The sequence below is a fragment of the Cavia porcellus genome, unplaced genomic scaffold (genome assembly GCF_034190915.1).
Source record: "Cavia porcellus strain 051 isolate PalLab524CR breed Dunkin Hartley unplaced genomic scaffold, mCavPor4.1 scaffold_5, whole genome shotgun sequence".
In the NCBI taxonomy this organism is placed as follows: Eukaryota; Metazoa; Chordata; class Mammalia; order Rodentia; family Caviidae; genus Cavia; species Cavia porcellus.
The window spans coordinates 24,214,030-24,234,421 of record NW_026947488.1 but is presented as its reverse complement, the minus strand read 5'-3'; the positions used below and the strand labels follow the sequence as shown (position 1 = coordinate 24,234,421).

At 55.3% G+C, this 20,392-nt stretch overlaps 1 protein-coding gene across 4 annotated transcripts in view; it reads left to right on the top strand.

Annotated features, from left to right (window-relative positions):
* Positions 1–1,897: 1,897 nt before the first annotated feature.
* The window catches only part of Src (SRC proto-oncogene, non-receptor tyrosine kinase), a 45,825-nt gene continuing 27,330 nt past the window's right edge, over positions 1,898–20,392 (top strand). For 2 of the 4 annotated variants that reach the window (XM_063248374.1, XM_063248372.1), the window contains exon 1: positions 1,898–2,235. The gene's annotated coding sequence lies outside the window, so the exon portion shown is untranslated. Of the gene's footprint in view, positions 2,236–2,711; positions 2,862–20,392 lie in introns of those variants that run through there. The other 2 variants (XM_063248375.1, XM_063248373.1) reach the window with 2 other exon arrangements.

The following is a 20,392-nucleotide window of genomic DNA, read 5'->3' as shown; positions in this document are numbered from 1 at the left end:
TCGGCAGCTTATATGTCATGCTCCAAGTCACATTATCTGGGAATGGCAGAGTTGAGTCTTAAACCTGGGTCTGTAGATCCATAGTCTGTGCTTTGTTTTGTTTTGTTTTGATCATTTTGTTTTTCTTTTTTCTTTTTTGTTCCGGGGATTGAACTCACGACTTTCCGCTTGCCAGGCAGGCGAGTATGCTGCTGAGCTAAATCCTCGCTTGGTCTTCTTTTTTGAGACAGGGTCTCACTATTATGTAGTTCAGGCTCATCTTGAAATCACTGTGTAGCCCAGGTTGGCCTTATCCTTGCAGTGATCCTCCTGCCTCAGCCTCCCAAGTGCTGGGGTTACAGACTGTGCTTTTGCACTATCATCATAGCTCTAGAAAAATGTCTGATGAACTGGCGATGGATTTAAGGATACACTAGAAATATTTCTAGAAATATTTAAACAACCATCTCTCCAGAAGAAAGAATGAAAGCTTGATTTGTAGCATTTACTGCTCTCCAAGGTATAAATACTCTGTCTGTGCCAGCGTGACATTGGAAAGTGTGGCATTCAAAACAGTTTAGCACAATCAGTTCTTGCAAGAGGGGTGAGCAGGGAAGAGGTGCTCCCCCCCCCCTAGTGTGGTCACTAAAGCCCCTGAGATACAGGAGCTAATGCAGGAGTGAACCTGGGCTGCGGAACCTGCTCCTCCAGCTGGGCTGCCCTGAGTCCTGGGAAGCTGCAGTTAATTTTTAAACCAGCCTTGCAAACAGTGCAGTCCTTCCACAGGCCCAGCTGCCTTCTGGCTCTGGCTTTACTGTAACTTTCCGGGAGACCTCCAGCAGCCCCTTTCCCCTCTGGCCTCCAAGTCTCACCATAAGATAAATCCTGGCCACCTTCACACTTGTCAGTTCAGCTTTTCCAGGAATCTTATGTGACCAGTTTATTCCTGTTTTACAGAGAGAAGATTGTGTTGGAGAAGCTGCTGGATTTGTTCAAGGCACAGCAGGGTGCAACTGGCCTAGGTGTGAACCAGATCTGCCAGGCTCAAGGCCTTGTTCCTTCCTGGCTGCCTTGGAAGTATATTGTGCCCTGAGACTTTTACTACTCACATTCTAGGATGATGCCCCTCACAGCTGCTCTGAGCAGGAACAGCAGTTAGGCGAGAAGCTCAGGCCTGTGCCCCTTTGATCTGGCTGGGCCTCAGTTTCCCATCTGTGAAATATAAGTACTTTCAAAGAAGGGACAGGGAAGTGGGTGGTGGTATTTAACGCTGGCCTCAGGTCCACCTTTAACTGTGACTTGATCCCAGGGGGACAGGTGAGGAGCCAAGCCTGGGGCCCCCACCCTTAATAGGGCAGATCAGGATCCTGGGCCAGAGACTCGAAGGGCACTCTTTGCAGCATAGCACAGCATCTCCTCGTTGCTATACTTTTCCTACTGTACTTCCTGCCCCGCTGGGTCTGGAGGGAGCCTCTTCATTTACTTGAAGCCAGCTTGCTACTTAAATATCCCTCCCCTCAGCAGAGTAGTCCTTACAGTACATTTTCTTATGCACTTAAAAGGAAGGTATATGGGTGAAAATAATTGCTCCTCCCACACTGTTTCTTCTGGATCAGTTCTCACTTTGAGAAATTCAGGTCTAAGCCAGAGTCCAAGGCGTGGCATTTGGCAATGACTCAGTTTCCCTATCTGTAAAACGGGAATGATCACAGGTCCCCTAGCCCAGGTTGTTATGATATTAAATCCTAAACGTCCTGAACCTTCTAGTATGGCGTCTGCAAGGGGTGAGCGTTCCATTGGCGCATAATTGCTGGAGAGGTGGATGGGGAACACCGAGGGGCAGAGGGGGCATATTTTGGCCTGGGGCAGGGAGGGGGAGCGCGCAGAGGCGTGGCGGGGCGTGGCTTCGCGCCGGGCCACGCCCCTCGGACCCGGGCTCCCGCCGCGCCGGTTCCGTCCCAGGTCCCGGGCTGGGAACCCGCGTCCGCGCGCTTGCTCCTTCCTCGTCCTCCTCCCGTCCGTCCGCCTGCCGGGCCCCTCCTCCTGCTCGCGCTCCCTCCCTGCTCTCCCTCCCGGCCTCCTCCTCCTCCTCCTCCTCCCTTTCTCTCTCGGTCTGTCTCTCCCGGCCCGGAATCCATTCCGGCCCGGAGCCGGAGCGGCGAGGCCGCCCACCGCCCGCCCGCCGCTGGCCGCCGGCCTTTCCTCCGCGTCCACCGCCGGTGCGCCCGCCGCCCGCGCCCGCCGCCCGCCGCCCAGGTGAGCGCCCCCGCCCCCGCGCCGGGCCAGGCCGGGTCCGCTCGGGGCCGCGCCCCGGGGCCTCCGCCGCCCGATCGCGAGCCCGCGGGGCTCCTGCCCGTTCTCCGTCGCGCACCCCGGCTTGAGCCGCGATCCCCCGGCTCGGGGGAGCGACCCGGCGCGGCCTTTTGTTGTGATGCCTCGGGGGAGGGGGCTGGGCGAGAGCGCGGGGTCCCCACCGCCGGGTCCCCCCGGCTCGCCTCCTCCTCCAGGCCGGCGGGGACGCGGGAGAGCCGCGGCCGGGTCTAGGCCAAACCCGAAATCTTAGCCAATCGGCGCTGCCTCTGGCTGCGGCTGCCCGGCCAGGCGCCCCCGCCCCGGGGAGGGTGGGCGGCGGCAGAGGGCGCCGAGGGGCGCCGGGGTGCGGGCGCCGGCCGGCCGCTGGGATCTCCCTGCCCTCCTGGGGCCTCGGGTGGGGCCTGGTCCTGCTGGCCTAGAAGAGAGTGGGCCACACTGCGCGGCGGGTCCACACAGCCCCCAGCCCCGCCCCTGAGCAGGCCCGGCCACCGGCCGGCGCCGAAGTTGGCGAAAGTTTTGGGCTTGGCTACCAGGCCAGGTCCACTTGCTTACCTGGACAGGGGCAGTGGGTGAGTTTGAGGCCGCACCTGGCCATGTGTGATCAAACACAGCCTGTGCTTTCTGAGCCATGCCAGTGTAGGTGGCCTGGGGGGACCCTGAGTCCGGGGAAGGAAGGGTGGGGTGAGTGGGAGGGGCTCACCTGTAGGAAATGCACAGGACCCCTAGGTTCTTCAGTTGGACTTGAGAGTGGACGCAGGGGCCTGTGGGCTTTGGGCAAGGCTGAGCCTCATGGCCTGTGTGCAACTGGGACAGTGGTTCCTGGGTCACCTGGTGAGGCCAGGCCCAGCCTCCTTGCAGCTGAGATCAGATATGGTTTCCAGGATGGACCAGGCTGGGCCCTGCCCCAGGGAAGTGAAGTGGAGTGAGACATTTAGCTTCTTGTTTCTTTGGGTGAAGGCGGCTGAGCCTACCCTTTGGGGTCCCAGTGTGTGAATGGGGCTCCTCAGGTGGGGTCTATGTGCTTATGCATCCAGGCATGGTCCTCAGCACGTGCAGTACCAGTAAGGAGACCTGCCTTGCCGAATTGTCCCCGGTGGGCAGGGTGTGGGATTGCTGGCTGCACTGGAGCTCCTTTTCAGAAGAGGATGAGTTAGTGCCCAGAAAGGTGCCCCAGAACCCTTGGAAAAAGAAACAACTGTGACACCACCCTGCCACCTCCTTGTGACCCTAGGCCACTCACTGCTCCTGCTGGCCTCACTTTTCTAAAGTCTAAAATGGAGCCATAGTAGTGAAAGCTCCTGAACAGTAACCCTTGTCTGTCCTCATCTTACTGCTCAGAGAAGGGAAGTGATTTTACTAAGGCTCCACGGAGGAAGCTGGGATGGCCACCTAGACCTCAGAGGCCCTGCCCAAATCCCTGTTGAATCCCTGTTGGTTATCAATGGTTGCCCAGGATAGGACAGGCACACAACAGTGTCAGAGAAGCTGTGTGATTGATGGAATCCTTGAGGCCTTTCTGGGGATGTGGTATGTCCTATAGTGATGTGATCTTTCCACCCTGGGAAGTGACTTACTGTGTGTCACCTCTCTCAGCTGACTGCCTGCCTTGGCTCTCTCATGCACCCTGGACCAGGTCTCTGTCAGGAGAGCCTTCTGCTCCAGTAGCTCGTCTACCTTCCTATCCAGGCTTGGCTGGAGCCTGTGTCTCCCAGCTGGGCCTGCCCCCCCTCCCCCCGGGCTATGAATTTTCCCCAGCCCACAGCCTGGCTCTTGCTTTGGCTTCTTCCCTGATTTTATCTGTAGGTGGGGGATGTCTCCCTCCCAAAGTCCAGGAGCCAGGGAGGATGTGGCTCAGTGGTCTGCTGACAGACCCCTTCCCACTCAAAGTCATGGTCCTCAGCTGACCTTGTTCCCCCAAAGCTGCCTAGATACCAGCACCCAATGATTGAGCACTGGTGCCTGCTGTATACAGCAGCTCTGAACTTGGCTGAGCAGTGTTGTGGTGGGTTCGGGAAGGTGTGGAGAGGGGAGGAGGTGGTGCCTGAACCAAGGGAAGCAGCTCCCCAGGCGGCAGAGGTCTGGAGCTGGTGCTTTTGTACATTTTCAGATACTTCTGAGGGCTCTTGGGGTAACGGGCAGTGGTCAGTCCAGTGGGTATTTGCTGGGGAATTGTGATCAGGTTCCTGGCCTCTCAGAAGTTTGACTATGGAGCCAAATAACAAACAAGTTGCAAGACAAATTAATATACAACGGAAGATGAGATAAGGGCTCAGAGAGAGGCCTGGGAACAGGGGAACCTTGAAAGAAGAATGAGGGGGTTGGCCAGGCATGAAGCTAGGGGAAGGCTGGCCGAGCAGGGAGTGCACATGCAAAGGCCCTGAGTGGAGGAGCGGGGGAGGCCTGTGGGGCTGGAGCACAGAATGGACGAGTGAGAGGTAAAACCGGGCCTTGTTATCAGCAGGGCTGGACCTGGTGGGAGCCCAGCCTTGGAAGGAGTTTGGCAGCATCTTTACACACAGCCTGAGTGGCGTCCTCTGTCTGAATATCCTCATACTCAGGAGCCAGCCATGGCCCAGCGCCACTCAGCTTCTCGAGGGGCTGTTGAAGGTGAGGTAGAAGCCAGGGAGGCAGAGCTGACCAAGGCACCTGTGGAAATGGGTGTGAGGATGGGCCAAACCAGGTTTCAAGAGGAGAAGGCATGTGAGGCTGGGCTTTGAAGGTGAAGTAGGAGTTCCAACAGCAGGAAGGCCCCAGAGTGTAAGAGCCAGAAGTTAGGGAGGCGCAATGGGAGGGGGAGGCAGGGTGCAAGCTGGGAGGGAGGTGAGCAGCAGGGAAGGTCAGCCTGAGAGAGGAGACAGGAAGTGCGAGTGGGATGGGCCTGGGTTCAAATTCTCACCGTCTCGCGTGCTGTGCGTCTTTGGGTCATTTACTGTCTTTCAGAGGCTTAGTTTCTTCATCTTGAAAATGGAGCAGCAGGTATCTTCCTTCCAGGTTAGAATTAAAAGAGGGCGTTGCCCAGTGCCTGGCAGCGGTGGATTCTCAGAAAATGGACTGTGCTTTGTGCCGTGTTACCCTGGGAGGTCAGTGGCATTTCTCGTGGCCCATCAGCTGTGTGGTCACAGCCTTGAATGGATGATCTCATTGAATCCGAAGGACTGGTCAAGGAGAGGACGTTGGCAGTGAAGGTCACCAATGTGCCGGGTGACCTTGAGCCCCTCCCGGTCCTCCCTGGGCCTTCTCTGTGTATGAGAAGGCTGAACTGGGGAGCGAGCCCTGTCCAGCCCTTCTCAGCTCCTTGGAGCCTGTGGGAGGTGAGGTTGGGCATGTTTTCAGGATGTATCTACTAAGACCCAGAGGGGAAAAGCCCTTTGCCCAGAGTCTGTCAGGTGTCAGGGCCAGGCCTAGTGCTGGGCACTCCCAAGGGCTGCATCGTCCCTGCAGGCCTGCTCTGGGGCTTTGCCTGGAGCTTCATTTCCTGCCTCTGCTTGTGGCCCGTGCTCCTCGCTCTCTCTCGGGTTCCCAAGCCCTTTACTTCCCTGCTCCCTCCTCCTCCCCCACCCCATTTGTCTCCCTGGGAAACTGCTTGGGTTTCCATTTGAGCAGGGGGCACTTCCTCTGGTGGGGCCTCAGTTTCCTCACCTAAGCAGTGGAATAGTGAATCATAACTCCCAGGATGTCCTGAAGCGACAGAAGTAAGGTACTTTGCACAAATGAGGTGCTCAATACATAAGAGTGGGGAAGTGCTAGACATGAGCTCAGATCCTTCCTTTTTAACTGCTAGGCATCTTTCTGGGCTTCAGTTTCTGAAACGGGGGAATGGGCATGGGACTTGGACCTCATAGGACAGGGAGGAGGGGAGCTCTGACTTTACCTGGTGGCTGCTTGGCCTGGCCCCTGTGTTCCAGCCTCATTCCCAGCTCCAAGTCCAAAGTCAAGGTACCTAGCTTCTGTGACACTTGGCCTCCAGTTGTCTCCTTTGTGAGGTCTGCTAACACTATGGTTTGAATCTCTGGATGTTCAGTAAATAGATATCTATTTTTTCTTTCTTTGTTTCCTTCCTCTGGCTTAGATCTCATCCATTTCTCTTTTGCCTAGAGCTCAGATCCCACAGATTTGAAGTGTTGTGTTGAAAAGCATTTTGAGGTCCAGACTTGACTTTGTGGGAAAGAGTGTGGTGATAGATTAGTAATGCCTGCCATGGGCAGAGGAGGAGAGACTATTGTATATGTGTCATGGGTTTGTCATTCCTGATCTATTCAGACCTTCTTTTTTCACTATGGGGGAAATGAGGCCAGATAAACCCAGGGCAAGTCATCCGTGCTGGGAGAAAAGTGCAGATCTGTCTTTTGATCTAGGATTCTTCTTAGCTTGCCTGCCTGCCACCCCTGCCACAGTATAGCTTAGTGGCCTGAGTTGAGGGATTGGTAATTAGGGAGCATCCCAGAGCTGGACTCCAGATCCCCTAATTGTAGGACCTTGGGCAAGTGATTTATCTCCAACCTTGGTCTCTTTTCCTCTCACTGTCCCTAAAACCACCCTGAGACATTCCAGAATAAAAGGAGACACTGGAAGGCAGTTGAGTGGTCTTGGCCCAGTCCCTTCATGTCCTGGTCCTCAGTTTTCTCATCTGCACAGGGTGAGCTCTTTGTTCATGGACACTCTAGGATGGGACCGTGGCTTCTGTCTTCTCCAGGGACAGGCCTGACTGAGTCCTCTTTGGTGCCTGGGCAGGGCCGGGCTGTCCACGATGTGTAGGAGGTAAAGGCTGTGGAACTATTGGAGGCTGTAGGACTGGGTCTTTTGAATCCTTGGGCCTGCTGGACCCTGGGGTGGGCACAATCCGAGTGCAGATGATGATGGGGTGGAAGCTGACATCAGGTGGCATCTGGAAGCATGGCCTCCCTGTTAAGGACTGATCAGCTCCTCTCAGGCTGCTTTGTCCAAATTTGTGGCCTTCACTTTACTTTGCCTCATGCTGGTACCTACATGTTGCACCCTCCAGAGCTAGATCACAGTAAGGTTGTCTCCTCCCGGAGCTGGATAAAACTTATATTCTCTACAAAGGAGAAGAGACTGAGGCTCAGAAAAGCTGCAGGCTCAGGTCCAGTCACCTGGGAAGTGAAGTGTGAGGCCAGACTTTTGGTGTCTAACTCCTCCTGGGAGTGTGTGGGTGTGGGTGACATTTTCCTCAGGTGGCGCAGTGGGCAGATGACCCTGACTCCGGTCTTCTAACTCTACCTGATGGGTCTTCTTTGAGACCTGGAGCCCAGGGTGCTTGCATGCTCATGCAAGCATGAAGACCTTTACAGCCAGTTGGCTGTGGGTTTGAGTCCTGGCTTAGCCACGAGTGTTCCGGGTATGATGGTGGGAAAAATGACATCTGGGCCTCAGTTTCCCATCCATGAAACGGGGATAACAGTGCTAGTACTGGCTTTCGCAAGGTGGTATGAGGATCAGCCCAACCAAAATGTGCTAAGTGCTTGCCTGCAGAGTCTGCACACGGGAACATCCCCGAGGAGGCAGGAAATGTGGGCTCCTGTGGGCCAGCTGATCTGGGAGTCCCAGGGCTGTTATTGGTCACCTCGGTCTGTGGTTGGTGTGTCCTGTGAGGCAGAGTGTGGGGAAAGCCTCCTGGAGACAGGCGGGCTTAGTTGTTGGATTGAAGTCACCAGCTCCATCCAGCCTCCCCGCACTCAGTTCCTGCCCAGGCCTTGCCTGCCTGTGACCTGCCATGGTGTCCTGTGTCCTGGTGCCTCAACTCGGCCCCTCCCTGATTGGACCCATATCTTCAAAGGTGGCTGCCGTGGGCTTGAGAAGCAGGAACTGTTCTTGCCTGTGTTTTGCTCGGGGGTAGCTGAGGCTCCTGGCGCTGCTCCTGCTCCTGGTCCGGGCCGCAGGGCCTCTGTCTCCCACAGTTCCCAGTCATGCAGGTGACCGCCCGCCCTGGCAGTCTGGCCGCCACCCCTTTGTCTCTGCAGGTCCCCCCTCTTGCTTGGTGCCCTTCCTGGGGCTGCGGTCCTGCTGGCTCCGGAGAGCTATTACTGTCCCTCCCCTTGCCCCATCTTTGCCCTCTTGTGTGGCCCCGGGACATTCTGCCATGAATGACAAGTCACAGGTTCTTTAGCCTCTAAGGGCACGTGTGGTAATTATCACTCTCAGGGTGCAGCACTTTACAAAGCGCTCACCACAGTCACCTCTGAGCAGGGCTGGGGGGTGGCAGGACTGCTGTCATAGTCTCCACTTGGCCTCGAGCTGGGCTGCTGCCAGGGCTGTCTGCTTGGGCAGCTGGGCTACTTCCCCCGCTGCCCAGTCTCCTCAAGGCTCCATGGAAACCTTGCCTTGTCAAAAGGAGGATTCAGAGAGGTGGAGGCCTTGCCAGAGGTCTCAAAGCACCGAAGGGGCAGATCCTGGTGGGTTCCTTCTAAGAATCAGACAAGAGGCAGACTGTACTCTCCTTCCTGCCTGTTCTGAACAGAGATCCGGACACACCTGGGGGCCTGAAGGAATGGGCTCCGCAGTGGTCCTGCCCGCCTGTTCCCTCAGGCAGGGTTCACACTGTAAGCTCGCAGTCCAGCCCTTCCCGGTGCCCGGCGGACGGCTGTCTCCTCCTCTCACTGCATCCCTGCGAAGTGCTGCTTCTGGTTCATTTCACAAGCGAAGCCCAGACAGAGGAGCAGGAGTTGCCCAAGGTCACCCAGTGCACGGATCTGAACTCACGCCCTGGGTGTTGCAGGCTGCCCTGACTCATCTGGGCTTCGTCTTTCTTTCAATCTCGCCTGACCTTGGTCACCTCTCCAGCCTCCCCACCTTCCTCGCTGGGCAGCATGGAGACCAGGAGACCGGTCTCCACTTCTAACTGCCATGAGGCTTGGGAGTCAGGTCACCTTTTGGTGCCTCAGTTTCCATCTGAGGGACAGGCCTGCTGGTAGTGCCCATGTCATGGGTTTGTTCTAAGGCTTGGGTGAGCATCTATGCACGTGAGATGCCAGCAGGCAGTGAGTGCTTGGTGGGGTTGGCTGACCTTTTGGTTTGTACTAACCTGGAGAGGAAGGGAATGACAGCCCCTGCTCCAGATGGGGAGACTGAGGTTCTGAGAAAGGCAATAGTATCGACCAGGCCATGATGCACAACAGAAAATTCCTGGGACATATCCCACTTTCCAGAGGGCAAACCGAGACATAGAACCCAGAAAGGGACAGAACCATGATTCCAGTTTCTTGCCTTCAGACAGGAAGTGGAAGCCTCTTTGTCCACTTATTTGATTTGGACTTTGGGTATGTTGCTTCTCTTGACTGAGCCTCAGTTTCTTTATTTGGGTATTGGGAGGTAATAAAAATGTACATGTTGGGGCTACAATCATCTCCATAAAGTATTTAGCTTAAGGCCTGGTCCAGAGGAAGCAGCCAACAAATAGCTACAAGGAATAAGGTCCTGTCTCCTTCAGGACTCAGTTTTCTCATCTGTGCAGTGGGTCTGTACATATGGCACAGTGGATTCTAGCACATCTTACAGAATGACTCTTCGGTCTACCACTCTAGGTCGGGGTGGGGTTGAGGATGGCAGGTGGGGGCTCCTATTCTATGTGGGTGGGGAGGACTGTGCGCTGTGGACTTTATTCTGAGATGCTGTAAGTCTCCAAGGCTGGTCTGCTTGGCAGGTCACTGGGTCTGTGTGGCTGCCAGCTGCTACCACAGCATCTGGTCTCTCTGCCCCCGGTGCTGCTGACCTGAGTGAATGGCTTCTCTCTTTGAGCTCCAGCTTTCTTATCCATGAGACAGGAGCAGGAGTTTTCCCTCCAAGGGCTGTCAGGAGGACTGGACACGCTCCCTCTTCCCAAATTCTGCCATACCGGGCTTCTAGGAAGTGTCACAGTTAACCGGCAGTGGTCAGGTTCCCAGGATGGGCAGGATTCTGCCTGCAGGAAGGCGCAGTGGCATTCCTGGCAGTGAGCTAAGGCTTGGGTTGGGACAGTTTGCAGGCCCTGGTGGCTTAGGTGGGAGGTGCCCCAGGACTTGGACGGTGCTGGCAGGAGGAGTGGCCCAGTGGGCCCTGCCTTCCCTCCTGGCTCTGCTTCTCAGCCCCGAGCAGCTGCCTGCTCTCCCCACCCCCACCCCTGCCAGGTGTTCCCGAAGGCCCCGGAACCAGATGAGCCACAGTTCTATTTGGGGACAATTCTGCTGTTCCCGTTTCTCTCCTGTGCCCTAGTTTTAGAAACGACGTGGGTTTGGTTACCAGTTGGCCATTTGTAGAGAGCTCCCCCCTCTCCGCCCACTCCACCCAAACCTTAGATACGTGGGCCTTGTGGGCAGAGCTGTTCTGTGCTGCCACAGGGAGTGCTCTGGCAGGAAGGTGACAGCTGTCTGGATCATGTACTGCTGATGTTTGGGCCTGTGATGGCTACTGGGGACCCCAGGGATGCTCTCTGGAGACAGCTTGTACTCAAACACAGACCTTGATCTTTGCCATCATGGGGTTGGTGCCACACGAATGGTGGAAACCTAGCACAATGCCAGGAGGGCTTCCCAGAGGAGGTGACGTCAGGCCTGGATCTTACAGTGTGAGCAGGAGCTCATGAGCAAGAAAGAAGGGCAGGACATGCTTGGAAGAAGGGGCTCTGCACACGCCTGGAGGTGGGGAGGGCCTTGTGTGCTTGTGGAGCGGGAGTGGCGGGAGTGGCAGGTCTCCTACTGGGTGGGTAGAAGGGGACAGTTATTCTGCTTCTGTTTGGGACTCCGGGCATTTGGTCCTGCCCAAGTTGTGAAGGGAGGACAAAGGGCTGGCGAGGCAGCTTCCCTCTCGGAGGGGCTTCAGGCAGGCTCAAGAGCTGGACTGGGCTGCGGAAGGCGCTGGGGACCCTGTGGGGAGGCCTGTGAGAGCCTGGGTGGGACAGCAGGTCTCGGGACAGTGCCCGGAGCCAAGCCTGAGGTGCGGCGTGTGCAGCGCCTCCGGCCTGCAGGTGCCGTGGCAGGGGGAGGCTCCAGGCACGGCTGTGTTCAGCACTGTGGGTAGCGCCTGGCTCGGCAGTGTGGCTGTGGGGGCTGCTGGAGAGCAATGCGCCTGGAGGGAAAGCGGGTGCTGCTGCCCCTAGTGCTGCTGCCCGTGACACACTTTCCTGCCAGGCGGGCACGGGCAGGGCAGGCAGAAGTGGAGATGCAGCTCAGCCGCTGATCCCCAGGTGCCCGGGCATGGGTGAGGGCTTCCTCCAGGGCTGAGTGCCAGTGTGAGGGGCCGGCCGGCTCCCCGTGACTCCTCCTTCCCCGGTGTGCTGCCACCTTGGCCTGGTTTTGAGCTGTATCTCTTTCTGAAAGTCTTTGGCCAAGTGTCTCTGTCCTTGTAAGCCTCAGTTTCCCCACCTCCAGAAGGGGAGTGACCCGAGAGCTTCCCTCGTGGGCCCCTCAAGGGTGAGCCAAACTCTGGAGGGCTGGACCAGTCTCTGCGGAGCCTTTGAGCCGTGGCCCCAGCTGCCCAAGAGCAGAGGGATGGCTTCCGCTTGGCCCTGGCTGTCCGCACGGAGCACAAAGCCCCTTTGTGAGGGACAGAGGGAGCCTGGGAGTCCCCCTGTGGGAGCGGGGGCAGCCTGCCCCTCCTCTGCACTCATTCCCTGGGGGACGGAGCTTCCTGAGGTGAGGGTGGGAAGGGCAGCTGGGTTGGCAGGGCTGGAGCAGGATGGCAGGGGAGCCCAGGCGGACGCCCCGTTCCCTGGGCCACTGTGATGCCCTGCCTGTTCATTCCTTCTTCATCATCAAGTGCCGTCTCCGTGCTGGGCCCTGCGCTTGTAGCCAGTGCCTCTCTGATGTCCAAGGTAGGCTCCACGCACCCAGCTACTCACTGTTCAGAGTCTGACACCACTGCAGAGTAGTCAGCCACGAGAGAGGCCCAAGTGGCCCTGTCCTCATGAGACATGTATACCCACATGGTGAGTCACGTGCTGGTCCAGGCCAGAAGGAGAAGTTGAAGGCCCTTGCTGGGGCCAAGGGATCAAGGATCAGTGGCCTTCCATGAGGAGGACGCTTTTGACCTGAGACTGGACCAGGAAGTGGAGATGGCTGAGTGTGTTGGTGTTTAAACACGTGATCAAGAAGGGCCTGTTAGAGCCTGAGGCATGTGAGTGCTGAAGACCTGAAGCTAGCGAGGAAGGGAGGAATGTACACATGTGGGAGAGGTGTGCTCTGGGCTACAAAAACCTCATATGCAAAGGCCCTGAGGCAACAGAGTACCACAAGTGGCTTCTGTCCTTTGTTGTCAGGATGTAGGGGTGTGAGGGGTTGAAGGGATCAGATTGCATTTCAGAAAGGCTGTTTGGCCCTGGGGATCCTGAGAGAAGGCAGCAGGGCCTGGACCTGGCTGTGGCTGTGGTGCGAGGAAGGAAGTGGACACAGGGTGTGACTGGAGGGACACAGGGACTGACAGGGCTTGGAACTGGATTACATGGGGAACAGGGGTTGAGGACTTGTCCTTTCTCTTTGGGGCAGCTGGTGGTGTGGCAGAGCGCCCCCAATGCCACAGGCCCCTGATTTGCATTGCTGTCCCCTCCACACATCCGTCTGCAGTCTCGAGATGGGCGGTGGGCTCCCCCATCATACATGAGCCCATTTAGTTTCTTTCTGAGCTTCCAACTTCAGGAGTGCCTTAGGCAAAGTGGCGGGTCCTCCCTGTTCCCCTCAGGGGAGGACACTAGGCTCAGACTGGCTCCCCATGGCAGGGACTGCACGGTGTGGCTGGGCTTGGCTTCTCAGGGCCCAGGGCTGGAGAATATGGACTCTGCCCTCCACATTCCAGCTGACTGGGGCATCTGTTTCCTGTGCTGGGCTGTCATGGGGAGGTGGAGACTGCCTAGTGTGACTCTGGGGGTGGTGTGACACGGGCTCTACTTGGCATATGAATTGGGCCACAATTTTCCCTGCTGTTAAATGGGCACAGTAATGGTCCTCCCTTCATGGCACAGTTAGGAGGACAGGGATGTCCATGATATAGGTTTAGTAAATGTTTTTTTGGGGAGGAGGGTAAAGGTGCCCATGCATATCTGGAGCTGGGCTTTAGGAAAAGACTGCAGCTTCCAAGTGGCATCTTGCACAAAACAGCCCCATGGGATTTAGGGTGCCTGGAATCTGTGCCCCAATGCACTTTCCATATAGGGAAACTGAGTTCAGAAGGATGTCGAGAGCTGACGTGGGGACAGGTAAGACTTTTAACCCGGTTTGCAGCTGCCAGCCCCAAGCTGAGCACCCAGCCTTGCTCTGGTGTTGCCCACCTCCTGCAATCCCATGGGAAGGGGTCTCTCCCTGTCTGCTTGGGCTCTCTGCAGAGGAGCACTGTGGAGACTGTGGGTCACTGTGGGGCCGGACAGAGGGACCTCAGTGGTCAGCCTGCTGAGCTGTGTGTCCTCCTGGCCACAGGCCCTGTTTCCACAAGCAGGCTGCACCCCTGTTCTGCCGGCAGGAGCCTCTGATCACTCAGCCTCACTGCACTAGCGGGGCCGGTTTGAGGCCCTCTGGCCCGGAGCATGTTTGCACTGCGGATGCAGGCCCAGGCATGTGCTGGCGCTGGCCCGCAGATGGCCTCTTGCTCACTCCTTACTCAGCCAGAGGCTTTCCGTGTGGGTGTGCCAGACAGGTGGCAAATGAGTGTGAGGGTTGGGGCATGGCTTTGGGCTGCACAGACCTGGGGCCGCGGCCGGCCTCATCCTCCTCTGGGGCCCATCCGTACATCTACTCACCTGTCCACCCACCTGCCCTCATCCACCTAGCCGTCTGACTCTCCCATCTGACTCTCCATCTGTTCTCTACACACCTTCCCATCCACCTCCTCCCGTCTAACTTCTGCCCATCCATCCATCATCCACCCGCCCATCAACCGTTCTGTCCATCCCATCCATCCACCCATCATCCATCTACTCATCCGCCATCCACTCAACCACCCACTTGACCATATATTCATCCAGTGTCCAGCATCTACTCATCTGACTTCATTTGCTTATCTGCCATTCACCCATTTATTCACCCGCCCATCCCCTCACCCACCCAGCCAGCCACGCAGCACATGTCTATCACATAGCCCTGTGTGCCAGTGTTCTGGAGGGTGGAGGTACAGCAAAGAACCAAGCAGATACAAGCCCCTGCCTTCACAGAGCTCCCAATCTAGTGCTGGCGATAGAATACAACAAACGGGAACTGTATGCGTGATGTGTCAGAGGGTGCTGGGTGCCATGAATTCTGCGGAGAGCATGGAAGGAGGCTGAAATGTTGCTGGATTGTGGAGAACAAATGTGTTGCAGTTAGGTGAGTGACCAGGAAAGGAACTCATTTTGAAGAAGGGGAGGGAGGAACCGTGCATCTCCTTGGGAGAGAGAATCTAGGGCAAGAGCAGTCAATGCAAAGGCCCTGAGGCCATATAAGCCTGGAATACTGGAGTGCTGACAAGAAGCAGCGGGGCAGGGAGAGAATGGAGGGGGATGAAGGCAGCAAGATGGTGGTGGTGCAGACAGGCAGGGCCTCTGGGCCATTCTGCCAATGCTGGCTTTTCACCGCGCTGAGATGGGACTTGCAGAGGACTCTGGTGCACATGGCTGCCGTGTGGAGAAGATACGGGGTGGGGGCGAGATGGTGCAGATGGACCATGGAGGCAGCTGCCCCTTAGCCGGCTGGGAGGGACTGGTAAGTCTGACCACTCTGAGGTGGCTGTTCAGAAGGGGTACGGGGTTAATCACTTGTTTTCTTTATTCATTTTTAATCTTCCTTTTTGTTTTTTGAGATAGGGTCCTCCTCTGTTGTCCAGGCTGGGCTGGATCCTTTCTGCTCACCTCTCAAGTAGCTGGGACTACAGGCCTGTGTGGCAGCACCCCAAATATTAATGTAGTGAACCCCGGGAGGACATGGTGGAGACCCAGCACCACCACCCATGTCCTATACTCCGTTTACCCTGCCCCCATACCGTGTCATTTTAAAGCAAATCCCAGACATCTTATTTCTTGTGTAAATCTCTAAAAGAAGAACTTTGTGTTAAAAAAAGATCCACAAAACCATAATCTGTCTAAAAGAAATTAACTATAATTCCTTAATATCAGCAGAAATCCCTTCCTTCCCCAGGTATATTTTGATAGTTAAGCTGATGCCTCTGGGGTTCCCTCCTTCATGAACATGGGGTTCATGACAGTCCCACCTCACAGGCTATTGTATGATACTTTAGGTAAGATCCAGAACACAAGGATTGGCACATAATAGGTGCTCAGTAAGTAACAGCTGCTGTGATTGCTTGATTGACACTGAACTAGAGTCTAGGCCCAGTTCGGGAGGTTTCACAAATATGAATTCATTTCATCCTCACACAGTTCTATGAAGCAGGTCTTACTATTTTATCCCTTTTGTAGGGGAGGAAATGAAGGCACAGAGAGGTGGAGAAACTTCCCTAAGGCCACGTAGTGAGAGTTTTGAACCTAAGCAGTCTAGCTGTTAATCTCCATGTGACGGGTACTCTGTGAGTCCAGAAAAGAGGACCACCTCCCTTTGCTAGGTCTGGGGGCAGGTGAGGTTGGTGGTCATATCATAAGGGTGCCCTGGAATTCATAGGGGACAGGTGGAGGTGGGGCAGGTGGTGAAGCCTCATGGGAGGGGAGTAATCAGGGAGGGGAAGGAGAGGAAGGAGGGTGCACAAGGTCGGCCTCCATCCCATGAGCAGCAGGCAGCTTTGGGCAAGGTCTGACCGCCCTGCCGCCCGCCTTGGTGACCCCGGACTGCAGCCCAGGCTGAGGTGTGTGTCTCCTGTGAGGACCTGCCAGGGTCCCCAGGTTGTGGCTGGAGACCCTCTGGAGCCACATGCCTGTGGGTTTAGAGTGGGTGGGGCTGGGCGCTCCTGCCCACCAGTGTCCCCACAGGGAAGGCTGCCTGGGTGTGGGTGGGAGGAGGGGGCACTGCCTGTTCCTAGAGCTGAGAAGCGCTAGAGCGGCTGTCGGAACAGCAGGCGCCGTGGGCAGGGCCCTGCTGGCGGCGTCCCCCCAAGGCCCAGCACCATCAGCATGTGGGGCTGGGCCAACTGGGGGCCTGGAGAGGTGACCTTGGAGAGGCTGGGGGAGAGCAGTGCTTGTCAGTGCCTGCAGGATTCCCTATGGACACTTCCAATCCTGGGGCTGTGAGGGGGTCCTGGAGCCAGGCCTCGGTGCTGTGCAGGTACTGACACCGCTCTGTGTGGCTTGCACAGAGTCCCTGTGATTCTAATGGCCACATGGCGATTTGTCCCATGGAACCCCCAGGAGCCCAAGACCTGCTTGATCATGGTCCACTGGGCCCACCATCTCCTCCTTCAGCTTCTCCTCTGTCCAGTGCTGTGGGCCTGGGGCCCCAAGAACCTTACCTTCATCCCAGTGCCCCTGCCCAGATCCTCATGTAGGGTGGGCCCCAGCCTTGCTGGGCGACCCAAGGCTGGGCATTCTCCTCTCTGAGCCTCACCTTTTCCTCTGCGGGGAGATGGCTCAGACAGCCTCCTGCAGACCAGGCCCGTGACCTCTTAGCCTGTGATCACCCTTCCCAACCACTCTTTGGCTTCTTGGCTGTGAACTCCTGGATAGCAGCTGGTGGGCTGGGATTGGGGGAGTGAAGGCCCCGACCTCACCAGCTTCAGCAGCCCCACGACTTCCTTGGGTGAGCCCGTCGTCCTATCCTGGTGACCTCACTGTTGAACATGGGGCCTTGGAGGAGAGCAAGACACTGGGAAGTGGGCACAGGCAGGATGTGAAGCCACCCTGGGATCCCCCCTGACCCACTCTCCAGGGGCCACTCTCCACTCTCCAGGGACCTCCCCTGGAGCAGTGCCCGAGCAGCCCTGAGAGTACGGTGCACAGCTTTTGCGTTTGGCCAAGCTGGCCCCTCCCCTTGGAGGCCCACCTGACTTCAGGGGCCTCCTCTGGCCCCTCGCCTCTGGCGCCAGGGTCACTGTGCCCTGGTAGAGTTGTGTAGAGGGAGATTTCCATGCCTTTGTATTGCCTGCTGGGCTTTTCAGGCCGTCCTGACCTGAACTGATGATCGATCCCCCTTGGGGCTCCCTCAGGCCAGTGGCAACCCAGCCAAGCCAGCCTGCTCAGGCCAGACCTCTGCCCGATGACCCTGCCAGCCCGGCAGCCGCACCTCTGCCCGCTGTGCCTGCCTCCTGGCTGCCTTCCTCATGCCTCCGTTTGAGTGTGGTGGAGAGAGAATGGGTCCTGGGGACACTTAGATTTGGTTGGCATCCTGGCTGTCACTTCCTGGCGGGGCCGCCTCCTGCAGGGCTTGTATCCTCTGGTGTGGCTACAGTCTGCTCCAGGCCACTGACAGTGTGGCAGGGGAAGGGTGAGCCACAGCGGGGGAGTGCGAGGGGGAGAAGTGTGGGGCCTCTCACCCCATCAGCAGCACCCGCTGCCACCCCTCGCCCTGCCCTGGCCAGCGCTGGAATTGCCAATGCTGACCCTGGGCTGTGGGAAGGGGCCAGGGGCGGGCACTACATGCATGCACCTGGGGATCCCACCCCAAGCCGTGGTCAGCCCCACCGTGGAGTGCTCCCTCCCGTGAGCACGCATCAGGAGGCCCTGGGGGCTTCAGCTTCCGCATCCCTGACCAAGCCGGAGCGGAGAAGGGCTGGTCAGAAGTTTGTCCTGTTCAGTTGTGCAGTACTGCTAGTCAATTGTAGAACACATGTATTACCTCAAAGGAAACTACACACGTCGCAGTTGATCCCCTGCTTCCCCCAGAGCCGCCCGCCCCCGCCTGAGGCGCAGTCTACTTCCTCTTTCCATGAATCTGCCTGTTCTGGATGTAAATAGAATCCGTACAACACAGGTGTGTGGAACGGTTCTGAATTTCATGTAGCGTGTTTTCAAGATTCTTTTTTTTTTGTGGAACCAGATGTTGAACTCACAACTATGTGCTCACCAAGCAGGCGCTTATGCCACCGAGCTAAATCCCCAGCCCAAGATTCTTTTAAAATACATATGTGTACATATTATAAAAGTTTTAAGTTGACACATAAATGTACATATTGATGGGGTACCATGTAGTGACTTGGAATGTACATACATCATGTACATTCGTGTCAGGGTAAGCGTATCTGTCTCCTCGGACATTCGTCATGTCCTCGTGGTGAAAACGTTGAAAATAATTTCTTTTTTGAAATACGCTGTCATTTATTGTTATCTGTCATCGGCTTGCTGAGTCCTAGCACAGCAGGGCTCATTTCTCTGTCGGCTCCTCGGCCGCCCCGCCCCTGATAACCATCTTCTGCTCTCACCCTCCAGCAGATGGGTTTTTTCAGATTCCACAAGTAAGTGAGATCATGCTTTTTTGTTGTTGGTGGTTTTTTTTGTCTTTCTGGGCCTGGCTTGTTTCATTTAACATAATGACCTCCATATCCATTCATAGCGTCATAAATGACAGGATCTGAGCTTCCTAAAAAAAAAAAAAAGCCGTATACTCCTCCCCATCTTCTTTATGCATTCATCAGTTGATGGCGCTGGGTTGTTGGCATTTCTTGGCCGTCGGGAGCAGTGCTGCAGTAAACAGGGAAGCTCGATGTCGCCTTGACATGGGAGCCGCAGCACGGTGTCGCTTTGACATGCGGATTTCTTTCCTTTGGCCATGTTCCCGGTGACTGCACTCCCTGTGTTTGTGCATTCACTGGCTGGTGGACGTTTGAGTTGTTCCCACTTTGGGGCTACTACAGACAGTTATGCGTGTAGAAGAGCTTTTTGCTGTGTGCTTCGGTTTTTTTTTTTATTTTTTTTGGAGACAGGATCTTACTACATAGTCCAGGCTGGCCTTGAACTCACGATGTAACCCTGGCTGATCTTGAAGTTACGGTGCTCTTTCTGCCTCAGCCTCCCAAGGGCTGGAATTTCTGGCCATATGCAAATTTTTGTGTGGCCATATCATTTCATTTCTTATTGAAGAATACCTAGGAATGAAACTCCTGGGTCACATGGTGCCTCTATGTTTAACTTTTGGAGGATTCCAAAACAATTGCACCATTTTGTAGCCCAACAGTGAATGAAGGTTCCAGGATCTCCACACCTCATCAGCACTTGCTCTTATCTGTCTTTTTTTTTTTTTTTTTCTTTTTGTTTTTTGTCTTTTTCGTTTTTTATTGGTACCAGGGATTGAACTCACGACCGCACACTTGCAAGGCAGGCGCTTAAGCGGCTGAGATAAATTCCCCAGCCCCGCTTATCTGTCTTTTGGACAGTAGCTATCCTGGTGTGTGTGATGTGTTATTTCCTTTTGGTTTTGATTTGCATTTCTCTACTGATTGATGATAACAAGCATGTTTTCTTGTGCTGATCGGCCAGTTATGTACCTATCCAAGTTCTTTGCCCATTTAAAAAAATTTTTATTTTAAAGACAACAAAACCAAGCAAAATAAAACAGAATACGGCCAATCAAAACAAACCAGTGTGGGGGCTGGGGATTTAGCTCAGCGGCATAAGCGCCTGCCTTGCAAGCAGGCAGTCGCGAGTTCGATCTCTGGTACCGATAAAAAAAAGAAAAAGACAAAAAACAAAACAAAACAAAACAAAACAAAAAAACACAAACCAGTGTGACACAGGACTTCAATAGGAAATTAACAATGGTTACTATAATGCCTCTTGTTGTCTTCAAAATAGCTGCAGATACCTTCAGACATAGTAAAAGCTAAACAGAACAGAACAAAATATAATCAGTAAAAACAAAACAATCACTGCAATAAGGGGCTTCAAGATAATAGTAAATCCAAAATGGCTACTGTAATATATTTTGTTATCTTTGAAATAGCTGCCCATGCCAGTAGATATAATAAAATCAAACAAAACGCAACAGAATAAAACCCAACCCAACAAAACATTGAAAATGATACAGGACTTCAAAACAAGATAATAGGGAATTAACAGTGGCTACCACCTTCAGAAGGAGATCCCCATAGATGGATGCTACATTGTGTATTGTTATCCTCTGAAGAGATGATCAGACTACCTGCAAAGTCAGTGAAACTTGCATAAGCACTGCAAGTATTACCTTGTATTTTACCTCAATAGCTACCATTACAGCCTGTGTTTCTGTGGACCAGCTGGTTGCTTATGGTGGGGAGAAGGTGGTGGGGAGGTGAG